At 57.9% G+C, this 9366-nt stretch overlaps 2 long non-coding RNA genes across 2 annotated transcripts in view; both read left to right on the plus strand.

The window, feature by feature from the left end:
• The window catches only part of LOC138922605 (uncharacterized), a 979-nt gene extending 574 nt beyond the window's left edge, over nt 1-405 (plus strand). The window contains exon 2 of the long non-coding RNA XR_011435729.1: nt 267-405. This is a non-coding gene — a long non-coding RNA (uncharacterized lncRNA). The remainder of the gene's footprint in view (nt 1-266) is intronic.
• Nucleotides 406-1910: 1505 nt separating this feature from the next.
• LOC138922606 (uncharacterized) lies at nt 1911-3494 on the plus strand. Its single transcript, XR_011435730.1, has 2 exons — nt 1911-2234; nt 2571-3494. It is a non-coding gene; the product is annotated as an uncharacterized lncRNA (long non-coding RNA).
• The last annotated feature ends 5872 nt before the right edge of the window (nt 3495-9366 follow it).

Raw genomic sequence — 9366 nt, forward strand, 5'->3', positions numbered from 1 at the left:
TGTTCGAGGAGGTCGACCAGGTGGCCCGGCCGGGATGGGGGGGGGGGGGGGGGGTGCGGGGGGTGGTGTCCCGGGCGGCGGGGGGCGGGGGGGTAGGAGTGGAGAGGGAAAGGTGGGCGGGGCGAATGCCGGGGGGGGGGGGGGGGGGGCGGGGGTCGGCGCGGGGCGGGGCGGGGCGGGAGTTGGGGATGGGGGAGGGGCGGGAGGCCGTCTGGACATGGAGGGTCGGAAGAGCGGTGGTGACAATGATTTTCATTATCATTTAGAAAGAAGAACGTGGACTTCTTTAGAGGAGTCCTTTGAATAGCTTCTCCATTTAGTTAACATACATCCAAATGGAGGTCGGGAAACTTGGGTCCTGTTAACATATGGATGGAAGTGGAAAGAACTATCGCGATGACCGTCCTTGTGTTTCTTTTATTTTTTCTTTCTTCCTTCTCCCCAAAGCCGCCCCCCCCCCACCCCCGCCCCGCCCCGCCCCGCCCCGTCCCGTCCCGTCCCGTCCATCCATAGTTGTAGGTTCCAGTGGTAGGTCTTTCGGGTTTCTGCTATGTGGGCTTGAAGGGCGATGCTGGGTCTGGGGCTGCGCCCAGGATCCGAACCGGTGAAAACCTGGGCCGTCGAAGCCGGGGGTCGGGGTGGGGGCGCGTACTTGACCGCTCGTCCACGGGCTCGGCCCCCGGCCCTTGTTTTCTAGGGAGAGAGACAGAGAGACCCGATCCATTTTCTCTTGGCCTCTAAAGCGTGTGTGTGGTCGAAAGGCGACGGAGAGAGGGGTTCTGGTCCAGAAAGCCCCGACCGCGCCGCCGCGGGGATCGGTCGGTCCCGCCCGAACCGTCCGAGTCGGAAAGGAACGGACAGCTTTCCTCCTTTGGGCCCCTGACTTGGGACCAACAGGGGAAGAGAAACAGGCCTCTCTCCCTCACACCCTGGCCCCTTCCCCCAGGACGCCCTCCTTCTAGTCAGCCCGCCTCTGGCTTTTCCACACGCCGACGACCGCTCGTCGGCATGGACCCACCTTCCTTGGGGGACACCACCACACGACTCTCCCACTCGTCTGCCTGCCTTTCGTTGGCGTCGCTGCCAAAGGCGAGGGGTAGGGGTGGCGGTGGCAGGGACGGCAGGGGCCCAGCGGCTCTCTGGAGGGTGAGGAAGTCTTGCTGGTTCTCCTAGGTCGGTGATCTTTCTCGATCTCCACACACATTCTTCGTTTGGGGAGCCAAGAGACGCCCTCTGAGGAATCCCTATGGCCAGGGTCGATCACTTACTCGCTCACTGCCTCGGCCTCGGCCTTGGCCTCTGTCCACCTTGTCTCTCTCCCTCCCTCCCTCCCTCGTCGGTCTCTGTGTGTGGACGTCTAGGTGGAGGCGAGGCAGGGAGGCCATCCACCCACCCACCCACCTCGTGGTTTACCACACGCTCTACACGGAGGTAGAATTCCCATCCCACCGAATCCATCCTTTCCACGGGGCACAAGCCAGTGGCCTTCGGGAGTCTCCCTCCCCAAGGTGGCGCATCCGTCACGGCTATCTATTTCCAGAAGGTTTCCGTTTCCATCCCCTCCCTCCGAAAGAAAAAACGGCCCCACTCCCGGATCTGCCTCACCACGACCACCACCACCGCCGCCATCTGCTGTCGCCCTCTAGGGTTGGACCGTTCTAGCTCTCTCCTCTGTGTGGAATCGCAACGTAGGTCGCCTTGGATGTCTGGCACCTCTCACTTAGCAGAAGGTTTTGGAGGCTCAGGCTGGGCCACGCTTTGGCCCGGGTCAGTGTTCCGTTCCTCCGGACGGCTTCCTCGTTTTCCACGAGAAGGAGCCGTGAAGACGGAAAGGAAGGGCGGATGGATGGCTTCTCCCGTGCTACCGAGTCCCTCTCCCCTTTTCCCCAAAGCGTGAGGGTGCGGTCGACAGGATCTTCTCTGATGACAAAAGTCAGAGGCACCCCGGGTCAGACACCGTGCGAGGCGTTGGTGTGTTCTCGAGACGAGAACACGTCCCCGTCAGCGTTTCCTGTCGTTCTCGTTCCGAAAGGATTCACGCGCCACCCCGTCTCCCTCAAGGTCTTAGGGCTGTCGTGCTCCGCAGCCGTCACGTGTCGTGGATCCTGGGCACCACCACGCCACCCCGCCCCCGCCCCCCCGCCATAGCTGTCGATCGCTACGTGGCACGCCTACGTTTGCCCAAAAGAGCAGTCCGATGGACAGCGTGGGTGCTTTTCCCAGCAGGCAGGCAGGTGAGAGTCACCCCTCTAGAAGGTTTCCAAGCCCCGTTCCATTCTCAGAGGCAGCTCCTTTGGCCATCAAGGAGGCAGGCGATGGGGGTGGGGGTGGGGATGGGGATGGGGCCGGGGCCTCTGTCCCTCTGTCGCGGTAGAAATGATTGGGAAAGGAGGGACGATGGGCGTAGGTCAACCATCCTGGGCGGTGGTGCTTTGGGAGCTTTTTCTAGAAGAAGGAGCGAACGGCCTTCCCTGGGAAGGGAGGAAACCAGAGGAGGTCCCCCTCAGACCGACCTGACACGAGAAGGACACTCTCTCTCTCTCTCCCTTTTCTTCCTGACTTGAAATCAGGAGACAAAACTCCCCTGCCAAAGGGGCCCTCCCGAAACGGGGAGTGAGGAAGACCTCCTTCTCTTCACGGCTGAAGTTCTCCCTGCCTTTCCTGGACGGGAAGGATAGCACCTACGCCCGCTGCCGTCGGCGACTTTTAGTCCACCTGGAGAGGAAGAAATTCTTTCCCGTGGCCGAACCCTGGCGGTTCGTTCGTGCTGCAGAGGACGTGGCCCTCTCTGACACACCCAGGAACCTCCTCGCTCCGGGTCGCTCCGGGTCGAGGAGAGGGAGTTCTGTTCTGTGGTTTAGAATGGTGCTTAAAAAGGGACATCGCTTACAAAGGGTCCTCGTCCCCCTTCCTAAACGGACGGCTCGGCTCGGAGGCGTGAGATACGTTTCGCATCCTCCTCGTCGTCTTCACTCAAAGTTTTATTGGAGTTTTGAAGATTTTATTTTTTGTCTTTCCTTTTTCTCCCCAAAGCCCCCCGGTACATAGTTGTGTGTTCTTCGTTGTGGGTCCTTCTAGCGGTGGCATGTGGGACGCCGCCTCAGCGTGGTTTGATGAGCAGTGCCGTGTCCGCGCCCGGGATCCGAACCGACGAAACACTGGGCCGCCTGCAGCGGAGCGCGCGAACTTAACCACTCGGCCACGGGGCCAGCCCCTTACTGGATTTTTAAAACAACTCCGGGGGCCGGCCCGGTGGCGCAGCGGTGAAGTTCGCACGTTCCGCTCCGCCGGCCCCGGGTTCGCCGGTCCGGATCCCGGGCGCAGGACCCAGCACCGCTTGGCGAGACACTCTATGGCAGGCATCCCACCTGGAAAGTAGAGGGGGATGGGCACGGATGTCAGCTCAGGGCCAGTCTTCCTCGGCCGACAGAGGAGGATTGGCGGCAGATGTTCGCTCAGGGCTCATCTTCCTCAAAAATAAAATAATAAATCGATTCGATAAAATATCAAATAACACAACCGCGGGATCACGACTTAGAGTCACCATTGGCCCGATGATGCCACTCCCCACCCCCCCCACCCCCCTACCCCCCACCATTTGGAGGTGCCGTCAGTGGGATTCGTTCCTGTTTGTCCATCTTTCTTCCTCTTTTTTTTTTTTTTTTTTTAAAGACCGGCACCCGAGCTCATTGCCAATCTTATCTTTTCTTTTTATTCCTCCTCCTTCTTCTTCTTCTCCCCAGAGCACCCCAGTACCTAGTTGTATATTCTCTTTGAGGGTCCCTCTGGTTCTGCCGTGTGGGACGCCACCTCAGCGTGGCTTGATGAGCGGGTACCGTGTCCGAGCCCAGGATCCGAACCTTTGAAGCCCCGGGCCGCTGAAGCGGAGCGTGCAAACTCAACCGCTCGGCCACGGGGTCAGCCCCTTCAGAGGAGGAGGAGGAGGAGGAGGAGGAGGAGGAGGAGGAGGAGGAGGAGGAGGAGGCAGGCGCTGTGTGAAGTCGCCAGTGAGTCTGTGGAAAGAGACGGAGGATTTCCCATGGGAAGCTGGGGCGGGGGACACGGACCAATGTCGTGCGAACTTGAAGGTGAATGATCAAAAAACCCACACACGCCTAGAGCAGCGGGTTGCCAGTTAGGAGTTTGCTTGCCGGGCCCATAACGCAGGGCTCATCGATGAGCCAAACCGTCCGTGATCCTCAAGCAGTCTAGTAGGGTTAGAGAAAGGAGGGGGGCACTCTTTCTGCCCCAGACGAGGCGAGTTTCTCAGACAGCCACCCTGCCCCAACATCTTCCCTCCCTGCCTCCCGGCCCTTGGCGGACTGCGGCCTAAGGGTGGGGGAATTGAAGAAAGCCGTTCAATGGAAAAGAGCCCGAGGCCATGGGAGAGAGCTTCCTGCACTTGAATGAAGCCCTGACACCAGGCCCGTCGGAATGAATGGGCCTGACCTCCCCTCCCCCCTCCCCCCTCCCAGGCTGGCGAGTCCCACCGACTCGACTCGGCAGTGGAAGGCTAGGGGTTTCCTCCGAAATGGTGAACCGGCCCCCTTGTCCACAGGAAAACCACACACGGCTACAGCCTAGGCAGGATCTCGGGCCAAGTCGTCAGGGTGGCAAGATGATGGTGGATGAGAGGAAACTTGTTCTGGGACCGCCCCGCCCCCCCCATCGCCTCTCTGGCTGACAAGAGGGCTGGGGAGCGGTGAGGGTCAGGGGGAGAGTGGGGGCGGGGCCGGGACAGGGACCACCGGGCAGTAGGACGGGAGTAGCCCTGAGGCCTGCCTGCCTGCCTGCCTGCCTGCTTCCTTCCCTGCCGGCGCAGGGCTGAGAGAGGCACGGGGCACGCTGGCTCCTGCCCCTTCACTCATTCGGGAAGCCTTCTGTTGTTGCTCCTGAGGTGCCGGCTGCGGTGACAGACAGAGCAAAACTCCTCTCTCTGTCTATTTCTTCAAAGGCCCGAGTCTGAGCTACGACAGATTCCCCTGTGGCTCGACCCGCAACCTCCCATCCTGCCAGACCAGACCCCTTGTCCAAAAACCTCCACTGGAGGAGCTCTTTCACCTGACCCGGAAAGGAAACACCAGCCCTGCCTCAGCCTCACACCCACCACCACCACCACCACCACAACCATCCCCCCCCGCCCCACTCTCCTCCGGACCCAGATACCTAACAGAGAGAACAAAAATCCAAAAATCCTGCTGCTCTCCTTCTACCGCCTCCACTTTAGAAGAGTCGGTCTCCCCCGAACACCTCAGACTCTGTGACTTCCCGCGGCCTCCCTTTCCCCGTCCCCATGCTCTCCCCGGACGGGCCCCATCTTACACTCGAACGACAGCTCCACCGCTCGGGGCAGCTAGACACGATGTCCCAAAGTGGCCCAGACGGTAGCCTGGTCGATTCCAAAGGACCCACACACGCAGTCGGCCATAAACGTGGTGTGGAGATCGTGGACGTTCGCGGGCCTCTGATGAAATTGCTGCTCCGGGGACCCCGGCGTCTAGGACCCGTCTTCTCCATGTTCTTCACACTGTTGCTCCTGGGCCGGTTATTCTCTTCCCTCTCGCTGACCTTAACGTTTTGTCTCTGCCATTGAATTTTTTTTTTAAAGATTTTATTTTTTCCTTTTTCTCCCCAAAGCCCCCCGGTACATAGTTGTGTATTCTTCGTTGTGGGTTCTTCTAGTTGTGGCATGTGGGACGCTGCCTCAGCGTGGTCTGATGAACAGTGCCATGTCCGCGCCCAGGATTCGAACCCACGAAACACTGGGCCGCCTGCAGCGGAGCGTGCGAACTTAACCACTCGGCCACGGGGCCAGCCCCCTCTGCCATTGAATTTTGACTGTGCGAATGTGACTTGCCGCTGTAGGGCTGCGTGGATCTCTCAGGCATCCTGCTGTGCCATGCGGGGGGGGGGGGGAATCCTTGGTGGGTGGGTCGATAGACGTCCCTTTGGTTGTCCCCTGGAGGGGAGAGACAGAGGGGACGACTCAATCCACCACGAACGCTGATGTCGCTCCGATAAACCTGTAGCGGTGATTCTAGTTTATGGCCCGTGTCCTGAAAAGAACTTCCCGAAGGGCCAGCCCGGCGGCACAGCAGTTAAGTTCGCACGTTCCGTTTTGTCGGCCAGGGGTTCGCCGGTTCGGATCCGGGGTGCGGACGTGGCGCCGCTTGGTGAGCCACGCTGTGGTTGGCGTCCCGCCTATCAACGGGAGGAGGATGGGCACGGATGTTAGCTCGGGACCACTCTCCCGGGGCAAAAAGAGGAGAATTGGCAGCAGGTGTCAGCTCGGGGCTCGTCTTCCTCGAAAAATAAATTAATTAAATAAATAAAAACAACTTCCCAAACCTCTCTGATAACTTGAAGCTTTGAAGTTTTGCGAGGTGAAATCAGGTGATAAAAAAGTCCACGGACGGGGGCAGCCCCGTGGCCGAGTGGTTAAGTTCACACGCTCCCCTTCGGCGGCCCAGGGTTTTGCCCGTTCAGATCCCAGGCACGGACACGGCACCGCTCGTCGGGCCGTGTGGAGGCGGCGTCCCACATGCCACAACTAGAACGGCCCTCAACTAAGATAGACAACTATGTCATGGGGGGGATTTGGGGAGAAAAATCGCGGGGGGGGGGGGGAAACAAAAACGGAAGATTGGCAACAGTCGTTAGCTCGGGTGCCAAACTTAAGACAAAAACAATTTCCTTGACGATGTAGATCATTTCCGAGTAAGATAGAACCTGAGACGTGAGTGGCTAAATAGAAGTTTATCTACTTTGGGTTTGTGAGGATACGGAAACGAAAAGACCTTTGGGTCTATCGAGGAACACGTCTCGTGCTTTATTAAAAGCTTTGACAGGGGACGGCGGCACGGCGGCATAGTGGTTAAGCTCCTGCACTCAGCTTCGGCAGCCTGGGGTCCTCGGGTTCAGATCCCGGGCGTGGACCTCCACCGCTCCTCACTCCGGGCTGTGGTGGCATCCCGTCCGCAAGATCAAGGAAGTGGGGCGCAGGTGTTACCTCGGGCCCGCTCTCCCTCAAGCAGAAAGAAGAGGAAGATTGGCAACAGGCGTCAGCTCTGTGAGGGCCGATCTTCCTCACCCAAAAACTAAAGTGAGATGAAATCAAATAAAGCGAAGGAAGAGATAAACCTATGAAATCCCATGTTTCTAAAAGTGGCCAAGTGTTTAGAAATTGGCCAAGCGACAGACTGCTCATGGGAAGGACAGTTCCTAATTGCTGACTTCTTAGTTTTCACCAAAATTAAGGTTCGTGAGGGTTAAAAATTCTACTTAACGAATGCGATGAAAGCCACTAGGCCGGCCCAGTGGCGCGCTGGTTAAGTGTGCCTGTTCCACTTCGCCGGCCCGGGGTTCGCCGGTTCGGATCCCGGGGGGTGGACGTGGCACCGCTGGGCGAGCCACGTGGTGGTAGGCGTCCCACATATGAAATAGAGGAAGATGGGCACGGAGGTTAGCTCAGGGCCAGCCTTCCTCGGCAAAAAGAGGAGGATTGGCAGCAGTTAGCTCAGGGCTCATCGTCCTCAAAACAAAACAACACAAAACAAAACAAAAAGCCACTAAAAGTGAATATGGGAAACATCTTTGTGTTCAAGGAAAGTGAGATGGCTGCCTTCAGGCAAGAGGGCCTAAAAAGTAAAGATCGTTTTGTCTGTGAAAAGGTGATCACGGGGAAAAAAATCTGAGAAAAAGGTCTGTTCGTGGTCAAGTGGCCTAAAATTGGAACGAGTGGACAGATAGAAATGGCGAGCGATAGGATCTATTGGAGTCTATGAGGAAGCCATTGGGTGTCGGCCTAATTCGGCCTGACAGTGTTTTTCCAAAAGGGCCTGACGTGGCCGTCGAGCACGCATTGCATCGTAGATCTGCTTTAAACATTTCCTACGGCAAGAACCAATGCCCTTAAGGGAAAGGAGCAGCTTCCCCGTGCTCGGGCCTTTCCTTAAGGAGAGGCATCTTTCCTTAGGCTAGGAACGGATGGTTGCGCTCACCTTTGACCATCCGGCTCACCTGTGACCACCCAGGCCCAGACAACAGACCTGCCACCCAGCGGTGTCTGTCGATCGCTGTGCTGACAGAGCAGTGTCGCGACTATCGTCCAAGGGACCTTTCGATCCTATGTGAAACGTCCTCTCTGGGGGTCTAGAAGCACTCTGTACACCCCACTTCCCGGGCGCCCTTTCTTCCTTCAGGAAGAAAGGCCCCGGGCCACAGTCCTTACATCTTAGGTCAGAATAAACTCACCCCGATTTTCACGGATAGATTGGTTCCGGATTATTTCCATCGACAGAATGGAATCAAGTCAATGAGTTTCAAGATCGGAGGGAAGCTGATGCAAAATCAGAATTGGTTTTTCTCGCTCTCGAAAGGATACTTTTCTCTAACTTCTAGTCTCCTCCTGATAAAGACATTGGAAAAGGTTTCTCTTGACCTCTGAGGGAATCGACACCAAAGACAGAGATCCTCCATTTTGTCAGAATGATTTCCTAGGCCTCTAACGGAGGAGGGCCTCCCTCGGACGGGAGCTCAGCTTTTGTTTTGCAACAGTTTTCCTCTCTCTGCTTGCCTTTAACATCTCCTTTCCCGTTCTTCTTTTTTGGAAGGGAAATACGTGCACCGCTGGGGGGGGGGGGGGGGGGGGGAAGAATTTTCTAAATGACCAAAGAAGATCTACGACTGTTGTTATTTTGGTTTCACGGAGCAGTTCCACGTCCACATTTACCCCATTTTAAACACCCACACACACTCACAGCACGGCGCTGTGAGGATGTCCGGGGAACTCGATTTGTGGAGGGAATGGCTGTGAGGTCTCTGCCCCCAACCCGCACCATTTGGGTGCTTCTGCTTGTTGATGAGGACGGGAAGCCCTGCTGAAATCCATATTCTTATCACCACACGTGAATCTGCACCCATGCTCCCCCCGTGTGTCATCTTTGGGCTTTGCTGTGGCCCCGTGCGGAGGGAGACCCGTTTTGTCTTGTAAACTTTTCAGCGGCCAAGCGGCTCGGTCCTTTCCTCTACGACTTGTGGGCTCTGTCTGTCCGTCTGCCTTAGAAAGACCCTCTGGGCCGGAAGTGACAGGCTGCACACAATTCCTGACAGACTGCGGACAATTCCTCCGTCGTCACGGTCCTTCTCTGATGACGTGCATGGTTTCGGTTTGACAGCGACCCCCACCCCCCACCCCGCCCTGATTTTCTAAGTCCTCCCGGGACCCCGGGAAGTGCTCGGGCCGCTCAGGGAATCGGGGGCCGGCAGCCCCGGCCTGCCCCGTGGCATCTCCGGGGACTTTTCCACCCTCTGTCCGCTGTCAGCCAGCCGGCAGCCCCGGCCCGGCCCAGGAGTCACGTGGGGAGT

The sequence above is a fragment of the Equus caballus genome, unplaced genomic scaffold (genome assembly GCF_041296265.1).
Source record: "Equus caballus isolate H_3958 breed thoroughbred unplaced genomic scaffold, TB-T2T unassigned-0001570, whole genome shotgun sequence".
Taxonomy (NCBI): Eukaryota; Metazoa; Chordata; class Mammalia; order Perissodactyla; family Equidae; genus Equus; species Equus caballus.